The following is a 15725-nucleotide window of genomic DNA, read 5'->3' as shown; positions in this document are numbered from 1 at the left end:
AGGGTCAATCACGATACAGAGCACCCATCTATTTACAGCAATTAGCACAATGAGGAGTAAAGAACGGCTGGCAGGCAGCGCTGGCAAAGGCCTCAGGAGCGATCTGAAGAACAGAACATGTCGAGCAAGAACAGGCTGTTTTGGCTTTTACGCGTCATTTTTCTACTTCAACTCTGATAATCAACTAATCCTGAGATGTACACAAATGGTTCTCCAATCTGCTCCATTATTAGGTTCGCATGAGACACCACATTGTCTTTACCCCACAGATGTCCTTATTTTTGCCTGCACACGAGACACCAGTGTTGCAATTAATGCACCTCTGCTCTCAGTCTAATTAGAAAGAGTGAAACTGAGCATTGAGTGGTGGTTTACCTGTCAACAGGAGAACATTCAGGGACGTAAACATGTGTGTTGAAACAAGAGCCTGATGGCAAAAAGAAAAATGCAGCCATGTGTTATAGGGCAGGCTTTTGTGCTTTAACATGTGGTTTACATTAACAACATTTTAGACAAATAACGAGCAGCCATACATACAAACATAACACAGAATACATGAATATAATACAATAAAAGACATGAAATAACAAGTGAAATCAGTCAAACTTTGGCTAAAACAACAACAATCATACATATCTCAAGCAGAACATCTACAGCCAGATGTGCCTGCCTCTAAGTTATTCAAGATCACCTTAAAAACATCCAATGAGACAAGTTCCTTTAGTTCCAGGTCTTTTTGTAACTTGTTCCAAGTGACGGGAGCAGCAAACTTAAATGCCTTTTTCCCCAGTTCAGTTCTGACCTTCGGGACAGACAGTAAGAACAGGTCCTGGGACCGAAGACTGTAAGCTCCTGCCCTCTTCTGACTGATGAATTGATTGATGACTGAGGGCTTTAAAATTAGTGTTGAACCTTAATGCTCTATGAGACACAGAGTTCAGAGCATGGAAGCTTTGAGAAGAGGCATGCATGTATAAAACATCCCCACAGTCCAGTATGGACATAAAAATGGCGGCAACCAGTCAATTCAATGAAAGTTACAAATTTGTAGGGCGGGCGACATACAACAGTGGTACAAGGGATATCTACAATACTATGTAACTTAAGTACCATTCGGAGCAAAGTCAGTATGATTGAATGTTGGATCATGTTCATAACTTTTCTTGACATACATACAGCTAACTACATTAGCTGTTTCATTGTTTATTTTACAAGTGGAAAAATCGAGCATACTAGAAGCTGTTCAGACATGAAGTATGATCAGGTTAGCTTAGCCCGGAGATATACAGTACTTGCTTTTATGTACACAACCGGCTGCTATATGAATGTCATTGTTCACATACTTGGCTATGCACTACAGGTGTTCTGGAGGGTACCTCTAGAGGGCACACCAAAGAGCTCAGGCCGTATGCAACTGCCGTATGCGCGGGATGTAAAACAGACATGGCGACACTCAAGGAGGTTACTAATATGTTCATTCTGAATTCTCAAATGCCCATAAAATTCCGACTGTGACTCATGGCGGGTGGACAGAACACACCGTCTGCACCGTCCCCACTCCGTTTCTCCAACATGTTCCTGTATGCACGGATGTAACGGTCCTGGACTTGTTTCCATTTGGGTTTCCAGGTTTCCACGTTGACTTCTAAAATGGAACTTATCGGTCTCCAGCTGTTTTGCGAGGCATGTTTGTCTCTGTGCAGTGGCAACGACACATCGCATAGATGTGGATAATTGTTGACTTGGTCTTTAAGCTTGTCTTCAGAACTGTCTGCCACTGTTGTCCCTGCTGCTGTGTTGACCCTGTCACATCCCATCTGCCTCCACACTGCCACTACCGTTCATGTGCATACTGCATCTTGCGACGTGTACAGCTGCCGCTCCAAACAGGCGCAGGGCATGCGGGCAGCTATGTGCATGCGAACGAGTATGCAAGTATATCTCCAGTTTAAAAATACATAACCTGCTTTTGATGTTAAAAGTCAAAACCATATAAAAAATAAGCCTAAAACTAAAAAATAAACCACATAGTGCAGGGGAGAGAGTGGTGTGGTCACAGAGAAACTTTCAAATGTTTCCTGCTGAGTCAGCCGAGGTCCAGACAAGAGAAGCTAAACCACGTAAGCAGTGATGCGATGTGAGGTGCTGCCCAAATAAAAAACTCTTCAGGACCACTCACACAGGTCAGCCAGAATGATGAGAAAAAAACAGAAAACAGCATTCACTGGAAAGCGAGTTGTCGTCATCCCTGACAGAACGAGTCAGCCTGTGAGTACAGATATATAATGTCGGCCCGGGCTCTGCAGGAACTCTTTTTAAGGGGATTCTGATATTTTGAACCTTAGCCTTATTTGACATGTTTTGATGTGTAAATGTAGGTTCCAACCATGGGAGAATTGCTCCAGTAAACCGGCAGCGTCATGTGCAAATGCCTTGATCAAAGTACGCCAATAAAAGTGTCTCTGCCGATGACAGGCTCAGATTGTTACTCAAAGCGTCTGAGAGCTCTGCAGAAAAAGGACCCCCGCAGAGACAGGCCCTTTTGTTAAAGATTTAGATCCTGTCTTTCAACCAGAAACAGCAATTTCATTGCTTTCTTAAAAGCCACAAGACTCCATTGAAAAGAAAAGTTTAGAGTTTGTAAAGCACAGCGGTTAATTCAGCAGAAGTGTCTTATCTCAATTACACCATTGAGTTGCATTATAAAGAGAGCAGGATAACTGTAGCTTGAACCAGACCAGGAACTTGGAGTCAGAATATCTCTACCTTTGCTTCGTCAATTTTTTGTCATTTGTCTATTGCAAGATTCACAATTTTGTGGATGTGTTTTTCGAAATCAAGGGTCCCTATTTTAAGACATGAGTGATCAATTACTTATTACTAAATTATTCAATAGACTGTAAATTCAATTTTGCAAAGAGTTGTGAATTAGTGAGTCGACAAAATGCTAGAAAAAGTATTGAAAAATTATTTTGCAACATACAGTATTCTAATGGTTCTGTGTCATACACTTATTTCATTACATTTAATAAATGAATCAGTTGTATATTTGGACGCCCAGTATCTGGGACAGCAGTGAACATGGGCACGTCCGGTTTAGCCAGCGATAAGTGGAAAACAACTTCAAGTCAAGACTTCCTTTTCCACATGCTGAATTGTTTACGGAAACAGAGATGTGGACTTGAGACTTGGTGTCACTGTTTTGATGACTTGCGACTTGACAAAAAATAAATGACTTGAGACTCGACTTTAGGCATGATGACTCGGATGACTTGCGTGTCTTCATAAGTTTGAATGTTAGCTGTTAAATATAAAATGATACAATTCAATGTTGTCAAGTTTCTGTCTAACTATCAAGTATGTATGCAGCGTGAACTGGGAAACATGATTGGACGACTCAAAAAGCTCCCCGGTATGTGATTGTCATGATTGGAGGACTGGCTGTCTGTCAAACTCCTCGCTATGGCAACACGCAACATCAAAGCCCCCAAAGAGAAGCCTCATCAGTCGTACTTACGTTACGTTACTACTCAGTACGGACCATCATCATGGCTGCGTCTGTGCCAAGATAATACAGATAATTCATTGTCATACTTTTTAAATACTATAAATTGGCCAATAATATCATTATAGACGTGCTACTAATACCTTGTCTTTTCTCTTTATAAAGACCGGATACTACAGGTAACAGTGCTGGATCTTGGGTGGAAAAAAAGTGACTTGACTTGGGACTTGACTTGACTTAACTAAGGACTCGACTCGACTTGGAAAAACCTGTGACTTGAATTGACTTAACTTGCCCAAGAAAAAATGAATCGAGACTTGCTTGAGACTTGGACAAAATGATTTGAGACTGACTTGGAACTTGAGCAAAGATGACTTGGTCACAACAATGCAGTTTTTCTTGTGATTGACTTTAATTAACGGCTCTGAAGTTTGCTGAAATTTCAAAATCGCGATGCAGATGAGTAAAAGTCAAAATGAAGCTTTGTCAGGTCTGTCCTCAAGAGGAGAGGAAATGCTCTGCTTTTAGAATGCTCGTTTGTAGAGATAGACCGATATGTTTTTTTCAGGGCCGATACCGATACCGATTATTAGTAGTCAAGGAGGCCGATAACCGATATTTGGAGCCAATATTCATTTGCAGTAAAAGTTAAAATATTGGTGTCAAAATGTTGAATATTACAAACTCCAACACTTAAATTTGTTTAAATGCCTATAAGCATATGTTTATTAAACAAACAAACAAAAAGCGCAGGGAGTTCCCAGGGTCAGCAGCATCTCTTATAAAGTTAACTGAAAATTTAAATAAATAAATAAATAACTTCCTGAAGTTTTATAAAGTAAATAAAACAAAGTTAAATAAAATTTGCAAAGAAATGAACTATTATCGGCCGTCAGATTTAATAAAAAAAAAAAAAAAAAAAAAAAAAAGGCAGATGCCGATATGCGTCAAAATGCCAGATATCGGCGCCGATAATCGGCCCAGCAGTTAATCGGTCTATCCCTACTCGTTTGTTGAACGGGGGCCGGATCGATCATTTATGATGCATTCGAGGAAGTCGGGAAACCTGAATGCTGAATGGCTTTTGTGACACAGCGTCAAGGGAATTCATCTCAAGTTGAATCTTAGATCTAGAAAGGATCGTTAGCTGAATTTGCTACAGATGTCTGTTTATAGACGTTAATAATGATGCTGATGAGAGCCGGCATGTCATTACGGCGCATTACGTTCCACCTGCTTTTGCTCTACACACGGACTGTTTTTCCCGCACATGCTGCAGCCTGCTGATACGTAATTGGTCAATATTACTCAGACTTTGTAATATCTGTTTCATTATTAGGAGTCTAATTACTAAAAGCAGCAGAACATTTGTTATCGTATCTTTTGGTATTCCATACAGAGGAAGTTTGGGAAAAAATATTGAATACTTGTTTTTTTTTGTAAAATTGTGTACATTACTTTGAAATGTTTGCTCTGAATGTTTTAAAAACATGAAAAGCGGCCTGTTCAACACGAGTGGAAACAGCTTTTCAGAGCCCATATATCAGTAGCATCCTGGTATCTAGACGAAGGCCGGGAGAATAAATCTACTTTATGTGTCACACATGTCTGATACATGTGTGACAACGGGAGGACAATGTGTGCTGCCGTCACATCAATATTTCAGAGCAAAGCCTGTTGTTTTGAGAGTGTGACCGGGGCCGTCCTCCTCCCCGGGCGCTCAGAACTAGACCATCATGTCAACAGCGATGCAGCCTGGGTGGCTGCGGCTGCACGTGCTGCTCCTGCACGCTGGCTGCCACCCATAGCCCTCTGGCACTCTCTCCGACGGCTGAAACACACCCACACACACACACGCACGCACACGCACACATGCGCGCGCACACAAAGCAAACGCTATAAAGACAACACACACACACACACTGCCACCATGCATCAGCAGAAGTGTCAACCACTTGGGTTGTGTTTGTGATTAAAGCTGCACTCGACGCGGTGGATAAAAGAGGAGCTGCAACAGAAGAGGATTTCATCTCCACCAGGAGAATTTCCACTCATCTATTCATCCGGTCATATTCAAACATTTATACAGATCCAAAATTAACAGAGGAGGGCCGACATGCGTTTCCCAAACATTTTATCTGCAGCTCCTCCTGGAGCGTCCAGAGGGTTACCAGACCAGATCAGACATATAGACAGCTACATTTTCATCTTAAAACAATGTCTCAAGCAAAAACAATTTAGCACCATGTCCATACTTAATAGTACACAAGGCATTCCAGATGGTTCTCTCACCCAAACACGGCGCTCCGTGTAGGACAGTATGGCTTGTAATGTTGCTAATGTGGTGTTTGACATGGAAATCACTTGAATAACAGCTTGCCTCCTGTGTATTGAGGCTGTGTAATATAAAATTTGAAGCCTTCAGCCTGACACTGGGGCTACTGCCCTCTTTTTGGAGTCCAAGTGTTCATTTTTCTGAAGAGTTTACTTTTAATTAGTTAAATTCGACTCCTGCAGCCGATCTGTTCTGTACTAGCAGAGTGGTGAACCAACGGTGAGAGGAAACGTACCAAAAACAATCACTACAGTCATTGAAGTTTCCATATCTGTGAACGTTAACCTCAGACCAACACAAAGAAGCTGTTCTGCTGTTAAATATGCCGGTTAGCGAGATCCTTGATGGTTTTTCAGTAAATTAAGTGTGTGTTTTGGTTAGTGGAAGTGGCTACGCAAATGGCGTCACCGTCGCAGAATGGCAGCGCCTATCAAAGAGCTATTTTGGCATCACTTTTGTACGATATCAATATATCAATATTTGCATGAAAAAACTTTCAGAAGGCACCATCAAAAGAGCAGAGATATCAAATTAAGTGACTGAATTTGCTGAGGTGACACCTAACTGACAGCCTGCAGCTCCCACCTGTCACTCAAAGCAGGCACACCCTTAATTATGCCTTTAGGACTCAATATCATTCAAATGGGTGAGTTATATAAAAATAACACCCTGTGCTGCATTTTAACATGGCTCAATTGCTTACAATGTTTATACAAAGATAATGATTAAAGCAGCTTTAAGTTCTGTTGTAGTAGATGAGCAGCATGTTGAAGCCATCAAAGCGCCTCTACTCCCTCCAGACTGGACTAATTTACAGCAACTCTGACTTCCATCAACAATGAAGACGAGATGATCTTGATCTGTAGCTGATGATACTCCAACATTCAGACACGTCCCTCTTGCTTCTGTTTGAAGATGCTAATGTGCAAATCTGCCAGGTGCAGCTAGCTGTAGAGAGGCTTCTTCTTTCAAAACCCACGTTTGATGGAGCCCATTGAAACACAATTTAAACCGCAATTGCACCTCTCACCCTCTTACCGCCTCTCCATTTGCCAATCAGGAGAATGAGCTCTTCAGATCGTTGGTGTCTGACAGAGCGTTTGGAGATGCCGTGCCTGTTTCTAGGGCAGACGGATTCCACGCGGTAATTACCGGGGGGGGGGGGGGACAAAGCAGCTGATTCTATTGTTTGGTCTGATACAGTGAAAAGGTCACTGATCTGTGGAGGGAAAGAATGCCATGGGAATTACAATAAAGCCTTTGTTTGCATGGAGGAACCATCTCATCTCACCTACTGTTCCCCTTTCGATCTAATCAGTATGGAGAGCCTGGCAGCAGGAGAGATGACATTGACGAACCACAGTCGTTTCCCAAAGAGCGGGGCAGAGGCACGCTGGGGGAGGACTACTGAGTTATGCTGCCACCCCCCCTGCCTCTGGTCGGTCCTGGCTGCTGGGAAAATGGGCACGCTGAGGTTGAGGTCATCACAGTCATACACAGCATCTACGGAAACACAACGCCTCTGTTCCTATTATCATCCTCCATCATCTACATCTCTGAAAACACGTCTGCCGTCCTATACGTCCTCCTGAGCAGGTCGAGGGGGGAGAATCGACTGACTTGTTTTCATAGCAGAAACATAAAAGTAGCCATAGGTCACCGTAAAGGGCAATAGGATTCACAGACGCACCAGCTCAGGCTAAACTCTTTAGGTCACTTGTCAATACAGACAAATAATGAATGACAAGAATGTGGCCCAGGAAATTTCTGTTTCCATCTTCAAAGTGGAGAGGCCCCGCAATCAATGGGAATTGGATTTTTGGTGCCGGGTGGTGAAATTGTAAGTGACAGGCGACACTTGGCTGTCAGTTTTCTTACCGCAAAGTGACACATTTCAAAAGTGAGGAACACTTTTCTGTCCATTCATAGAATTTGTAGTAGAGTATAGTAGACAGTACTTCTTTAAAAGCATGTGTGCCTCCACTTTTCATCTAAAAAGCTCTACAAGTCTGCAGCTGGCATGAGAGGGCTGGGTACAACCTACGAGTTTGACGAGTAAATCCAAAATGCCAAAAGAAGCACAAACAACAGTCTTAAATTAGCAAAACGATGGCTCCATAATCAGACTACGTTCCCATTTTACTTCCCCTCTTGTTTGTTTTGGAGGATTGTCATTTGCCCTAACCAATCAGCAGCGATCTCTGAATGTATATGGCAGCCAATGTATATCATCTGATGACGATTTAGCCTCTGGAGGTGATGACCAATAACCTGGGCGTCTGATGTAGCTAGCAGAAATCTGAACAACCTCCTCCTGACCTCCTTGTCCATGCTATGATCATTGTTAACAGGCCGACTAGCAGCCTAAAACATGAGGATGGCAACAGAGTAAAGATAACATCTACGACCGGATTGTTTTACATGCAGATGTTTGTCTGCCTATAGTGATAAATAAAACATCTAAATTTATTGTGCAATGATAGCTGATAGTTTCAGGGATTGCATTTCCACTATATTTTCCTCTCAACGTGAAATATTTTCTTGCTCAACAACAACAAATCTTAGGTTTGAGGGGGGTTAGTTTAATTAAGTGTTGCTATTTTTTACACAAAGATGATGTAACCATTTTTAAATGCTGCTTCCAGCTCTGCTTTGGTCGGTTGTTTCAGTTCACGTTTGTTGAAATGTTTATTGCAGCAGAACATAGCTTGTATTTGGCGTCTCGGCTCCAACCTCATCACTCCTCGCAGATTTATTTTACATCCAGAAGTTTGAGGAGTGATGAGATCATATCTTAAAACCCCCCTAACCGGAGCCTGCAGGTGGATGTTGGGGTGCTGGTGGGGCTAAAAGTATGAGCGCAGTACTGGTGCAGGGCAGCGATGGCAATGACAGAGCAGAGGGAGAGACCGGAAATCTTGCAGCTACATTGGGAGGAACTGTTTGTCAGGTGATTGTGGAGAATACATGTCTAGTGAGAAATGGGTGCAGCTCGAGGTGCCTACCTGAACTACCTTGCATCACTCCATTATTTTCATTTATTTATACATTTCTGACAATATGCAACCTGTGATTGAAACATTGCTCAGTTAAATAAAATTTACTAAGTTTATGGTCTCAATTGCTTGTTTCAACTCTTCTTCATTTCAGCATGTAAATTACAGTCCCATTAAAGTTGTAATCTCGAAGATCTCACTTTCGTCTCTCTTTAGCGGCACCTACGGCGCTAAACAGTATTTGCGGGAGCACACTTCACAGATATCCAGACAGTGCTGCATGTGTGACGTCCACGGTTGGCTCCGGTAGTTACTCTTGATTTTCCTCACTGACAGTCGCTTTCCTTTTTGGACTGTTTGCCTTCATCTGAGCTTATAGTTTGTTTCTTTTTCTTTGGATTTTCACTTATTGTTGAAGTTGTATCTGTAGTCATCCATCTTTTCTTTGTTTGTTCAGCCATAGTAGATTACTGTTTACTCGCAACACTTGCAGAGACCGGAAAAGCAGCGGCTTAGCTCCGCCTACCCTCTCTGGCAGACCAACCACTGCTGGCTGATGGAAAACGCGTCACTAACTGGACGCCACTTGTGAATATTTCCGTGAAAATTTTCGAGATGATCACTTTAAAAACAAAATAGTGGTAGACAATATCCACCTCAAAAACATAATATAGTCAAAATGCCGAACTCAACCTTTTAAAATGACCAAAATGGGTGAAGTCATTATGGCTACATCATCTCCTTATTCTCTGGTCTGAATCCATCTTTACAGTCCAAAACCAAAAGTTATTATGTTTTTTATAAAACTAAGAAAGCACTAACTCACATTTGAGAAGGCAGAAGCAGCAAACATTTGGTATTTTTGCTTGATAAAAGGATTTACATTTGCACAAAAGTTCTGCAAATGGCTCCATGATTAAAAAAATCAATCAAAGCTGAAGAAACAGTCAATGTTTCCGTTGGGCTCTTTGATAAAGGAAAGTGTTTAACCTGGTGTTAGGATAAGCTGCTCAGTAGTGCCAGCGAGTTCACTGAAGATTAAACAGATTTTTATAGGTGAGCAGTTACCTGTTTACCAATCACAGCGGCAGACTTTGTTCCTTGTAAAAGATAAGGCCGACTGCGGCTGATTGGCAGGTAAGTGATAAAAGACCGAGCAGCCGGTCACGTCTGGCACCTCTGAGACTCCAGGATCAGATAGGGTGGGCAGGGGGCATGCGGTGTCATGTCATCATCTGTCTGCATCATCTGAGGTAACACACAGCGGCATGAAGCCTGATGTCAAAGAGAGAGCAGGAGGAGGAAGGAGAACAGGTGATTCAGCCAGCAGGGACAGAGCAGGAGCTGCCTGCTTCAACGGTGTGAGCAAAGTACCTCCACTTTACATGACAAAACATTAACTAAGGCTTTTAATATACAACTCAAATTACTCCCATGTCTGAGATACTGCGGCTCCCGCCTGTACCATCAAAACGCTTACACTGCAACATCTGATTTAGCTTGTGCTCTCACCTCGGAGAGATCTTATACACTGTCTTACCTTCTTATACAATATAGTAATGATCATGATTTAAAGAGGACTTTTGCCACTTCCGACCTCCAGAAAACCACAACAGGCTTTATGTGTGGCAACTCGAACAAGCAGCACGATTATTTTATCCCAGCATCTCAAACAGAGGCAGGAATCCAGGAGGGAGACGTTTGTACCTGCCAAAATGCACTTTACATCACTGCAACTGAAATGTTAAATCGAGTGAAGTGTAATTGGAGACTTTTAGGCCTTGTTTTGTTTACCATCAGCACTCTCTTCAGCTTCGTATCCAGCCTCCTGCATCAGGTACTAATAAACCCACTGATTGCTACATGTCCAGTACCAAACAGCAAATAGAGTGAGCATTTAGCTTAATGAAAATTGACTACCTGACTGCTATTCGTCAGTACGGAAGCCCTAAGTGGACATGCATCCATACATTTTATTTACTCCAACGAGTAATTTTTGGTTGTTTTCTTGAGATCCCGACTCATGTATGTTATTATCTCGAGGTAACAACGCTGCACCACTGTAACGTCAGATGATCTTAACTCGTATCCCCAGAGTTGCAAAAGCACAAAACAAACATAGAAACAGGCTTAACTTGTGGGCAGCTGAAAGAGTTTCAATGGGAAGGTCGGAGGTTCGATCCCCAGCTCCCTCAGGCTACATGTCGGTTGGCTATGCCACCGGGTATGAATGTGATAACTGATTGACAGTTGGGAACTTTAGCCTCTGCCATCACTGTGAGAATGTGTGTGTGAATGTGACATGGAGTGTAAAAGCAGCTTTGAGACGTCCCAAAGACTAGAAAAGAGCTATATATGTACAGTCCATTATTAACCATTTAACTTACCTCATTAGTGTGGGCGATAGCAGCATGGCATGACCTGGTCTGTAATATCACAGCGTTTTTTACAACGCCAGAAAATTATATTGATATCGTGAGAAAACCAGCTTTTTTATCTCGAGATAACAAGAATAACAACCGAAATCACTCAAGTTCAAGCGACTATTGTCTCATCTTAATAATATACTGTCTTTACCAGCGCCTGGTTGTAATGCAGTACTACCGCCAGACGGTGGTTGTAGCGCATCTGCAGAAAGCATTAGTGCCAGCAAAATGCAGAAACTTCTGCAGCCATCATGAAAATAGTTGAAATAGTTGATGAAAAAGTAAATTGGTCTCTCTCTCTCTTTCTCTCCCAACTTGTGTTTGCATGCACAGTGGGAGGGGCGGTCCTCGAATAATAGTCGAATAGTACCCAGTGAATAGTATTTTAGCATAAAGCGAATGCTAATGTTGCTCCATGTCTGATGGATGACTAAATAGAAACTGTTTAAACATTTGCCATAGTAACTGTCTAAGGTGTTTATAAAGAACGTTCTGTTTACAGCTTGTTTCTTTTCCCCGTAGTGATCATAAACAACAACACATATAGCCGCTTGAAAGTCGGGTATGTCTATCACATTAGCTTTAATGTTATTTTTTACAATTACCAATGAATTTTCTAGAATTTTCTAGAATTTTTCTACTTCCTAGGAAAACAGGAAGTGATGTGTTGTATGATTCAATTTTTTTGTTATACAAAAGAACTCTGAAGTTAGCTTTAAGAGGCAGCATGGAAAAACAGAAAGGCAGCCAAGACACACACAAAGTTCTGTGACATAAAATAGATCAAAGTAAAATTAAGTCCTGTATCACACGCTGTTTCAATGACAGCTGATCGCTGCATCGCACAGCAGAAACAGCACAGCAGCCAGCCACTGAACCACAGCCAAGCAATGAGACTGTCTCCTAATGTGACCTCATGGATGTGTAATTAACACAGGGTGAAATCATAAAATTAAAGGAAGAGCCTTGGAGCTAAAATGAATATTATAAATAGTGAGGAACTGCTGGTACCCCAGCGGACCCAGGCTTCGTTTCCCATAGTTGACAATGTGAGAGTATTCATGAAAACCAGGATTATAAGAACTAGGCCTGCACAGACACACATCCTGACAGTGTTTTACATTCTGTGCTTCTCTGGAACATTTTCTGCTCCACATTCACCCAAAGCTTACAGACTGAGGCTTGTTCAACGGCCTCTGCGCACACGTGGATCTGGCACTCATCTGAATGGGAATAGATGCTCTCCAAAGGATAAGGATGTGAAGGCTTAAAACACACTCACACGCAGAGTTTACCATTTTTACATCAGGGACAGTTTCCTTTAACGGATATTTCACTGCTGGAAAGGTCTTTTTTTATATATTGAGCTGTCTACGCTGGAAAGAAAATTAATTGGTGCTACATGACGAGAAAAAAGAGAGAAAAAATGTGCTGTGTTTTTGCTAAAAAAGATTGAAACACTGGCACTGTAACCGTTTAAGGCCACCAAGTAAATCTTATCAGATAGGCTGTAATGGTGTCGTAAAGGTAAGAAAACAGAGTGTGACCAATGAGGTGACGGACATCAGCCAGACTGATGGCTGCGTTAAGCTAGGTCCCTATAACCTTAGTTAATGTGTTAACGACATCACAGAAAGAATCACAAAATTGAGAATTAAAAAAGGCTAATGTTTAATCGATGAATCCGTCCCAATTTAGGGGCTGCATCCTTCGAAGGACGTATTTGAAGGGCTGATTGCGTCACAGTGGCGCGTCTGAGGCTGTCTTCAGATGCGGCCGACAACTGTGTCCTTTCACCGGATCCTTTGCTGCCAAACTTATCCCGAGATTCATTGCACACCAATTCTAACAAGATGGCGGACTCTTAAACTTCAATCAAATAGTGATACACATGTAAAAAAAAAAAAAAATAAGAGGCCTGGAAACAATTATTATTAAAAACATAGGTTAAATTACGTGATGTTATGATAGCTAGATAGCCAGCTACCTACCTGTTGCTAGGCGACAGGAACGGCGTTTGGTGACGCAAGGGTAAGGGTGGGAACAGCTGTTGACGGATGCAGCCCCTGAATTGAGACATTTGACATTCGACCTCGGCATTATTTCAGACCTGCCGTTTTGGATGATTTTACAGTTTCTTTTCGGGATCTTGAATTAAGTCTCCAGCACTCCTATGTCCATATGTGGCCCAAAGTTTGAGTGTAATACGCATGTTCAACGACTCTCTGCAAACTTTCAAAATCCTACTTAACACCTACAAGGCCCTTCACAATCTTGCCCCCTCCTACCTCACTGACCTCCTTCTCCAATACACCCCCACCCGTAACCTAAGATCGACTGATGCCAACCTCCTCACCCCTCTCACCCGAACCAAATACCGGACCTGGGGGTACAGAGCCTTTTCCACTGCTGCCCCCTCCCTCTGGAACTCTCTCCCCCAACACCTCAGAACCTCTCCCTCTCTTCCTTCCTTTAAAACTGCACTCAAAACCCACCTATTTAAATCTGCTTTTAACCAATGACCTGTTATTTGTGCATTGTATATGTTCTTAATTGTATTTAACGTATTTGCTATTGTTACTTCTGTTCTTTCTTTTATGTAAAGTGCCTTTGAGTACCTTTTAAAGCGCTAAATAAGTAAAATATTATATATATTATAATATAGCAATTTCAACTCTGTTTCCTTTGGTGCACTATTACCACAGCGGTATCAACAGTTTTGCCTTGCCAGGAAAGCTCTGCTCATTAGGCCATGGCAGCCTCTTCCTCCTAAATGCGCCATAATTCCTTTGCACTGCAGGCTAATACAAGTATCCCAGAATATCTGATTTAAGCCTTACACTGACTAAATATTTTCTTCCATATTTTGGACTAAATATATTGGATTTGGAGTTGTGAGAAGCGACCACTATCACTATCTGATCTGATTGACCTCGGAGGCAGACATAAAAAGTTGTTGTTGAGCAGACTTTGAGCTGGCGGCTTTGTAGGTTACAAATGAGGAAGTTATATCATTCATTTGCATTTATGGCTCACATTGTAATGATAGAGCTGGTTAAAACTTTTAACTTTAGAGCTTAGAAAATGTGTGAATAGAAAGGATTATTTTAAATGCAGATTTGAGGTTTTTCAGCTTCACATGATGGTGTTTAATTATGTCTAACTTTAGGAATCCAGCTGTCATGTTTAAAACACTGAACACTGGCATAAAATACTGACACTAACCTTTAGTTTTGATGTTCAGAAACTGATCCTTACTTAACTGTTTAACTCCTAATGTATATTCTATTAAGTCATAAAGGACTTTAAGATTGAACCAATAACCATAATAACCTTTTGTATGCTTTTCCAATCTTATTGCATGTTTTCCTGGTAGCTTTAACATTTAAAATGTTAAATGTTGATTATAGACTGATGAATGATCACCATCTGAAGGTCACTGTTTACGCACCTTTTAATAAACCAAAGCAGATAATCCAGCTGCCACAGAGCTCTCTGTAGGGAGCTGGTGACATTTTCATCTGAACAGCTGATACACACAATGCTGTGAGGCCATATGGAGGTGACAGGTAGGCTGCTGGAGCTGCCTGCTGGCCTGTTTTTAACATTCTCTTTATGTTAGTTAGATTTGAAGCCAGATAAGACTGGGGACAGACAGGGTGATCACATGAGCATTTTTGCTTTTTTTCCAAGTCCTTTTATTTGTTTTTGTTTTTTTAATCAGTTTCCGTGCAGATAATAGCCCCAGCATGCCTCAGTGATTCTCCCCTGCACGCCTATAATCTGTTATAACCAGCAGCTTCTTCCCCAGCACTCATTCCTTTGCCTGTTTTTGAGGTTTGTCGACGCGCAGAGCAGCACGAGCCAGTCTGCCGTCCTACCTGTGGAGCAGAACAGGTGACAGTGTATGTGCGCAATGATGGACACTCACCTACTGATTTCTGTGCGCTTCGCCGAGAAAAATAAACACCAAGTAGTCCGAAGTTGGAACTATCCGCCAGTCACCATCCTCAGCAGGGGAGAAGAAGAAGAAGAAGAAGAAGAGAAAGAGCGGAGTGTCAGCGGGTCCTTCCGGTTCGACACATCACACCGCCTCATTACAGCTGACACCGCTGGACCCGCGGCTGACAGGACTACACACACCGCGCGGACAGCCGAGCGCTTCACTGTGCGCGCATTCCCAGCAGCAACAGGGAGGATCGTCAAGGTGCACATGCGCAGCCCGGAGGATAAAGGAAAGGAAAGGATTATGCCTTCAAAATAAAAGCGGCTGTCGGGAAAAAAATATTTAATTTTGCTTAAATATGTCCATGAAAAAAAGTAGAACATTGAGGGGAAAAATAGTATCAGTATACAAGAACAAAAAATAGATATAAACAAATCAAAAGTTAAAGGGAGCGTTTTTCTGCAGACATGTTGTTTACAGTGATGTGTATAGTGATTATATACATTAGCACATACAA

At 42.0% G+C, this 15725-nt stretch overlaps 1 protein-coding gene across 1 annotated transcript in view; it reads right to left on the bottom strand.

Annotated features, from left to right (window-relative positions):
* pkib (protein kinase (cAMP-dependent, catalytic) inhibitor beta) overlaps positions 1-15353 on the bottom strand; it is a 32882-nt gene extending 17529 nt beyond the window's left edge. The window contains exon 1 of the mRNA XM_069681711.1: positions 15194-15353. The gene's annotated coding sequence lies outside the window, so the exon portion shown is untranslated. The remainder of the gene's footprint in view (positions 1-15193) is intronic.
* Positions 15354-15725: the final 372 nt, after the last annotated feature.

This window comes from Semicossyphus pulcher, unplaced genomic scaffold (assembly GCF_022749685.1).
Source record: "Semicossyphus pulcher isolate SPU_LCO1_2020_fin unplaced genomic scaffold, fSemPul1.0.p SCAF_5, whole genome shotgun sequence".
In the NCBI taxonomy this organism is placed as follows: Eukaryota; Metazoa; Chordata; class Actinopteri; order Labriformes; family Labridae; genus Semicossyphus; species Semicossyphus pulcher.
Note: the sequence above shows the minus strand (reverse complement) of the source record. Positions and strands in the feature narration are given on the sequence as shown.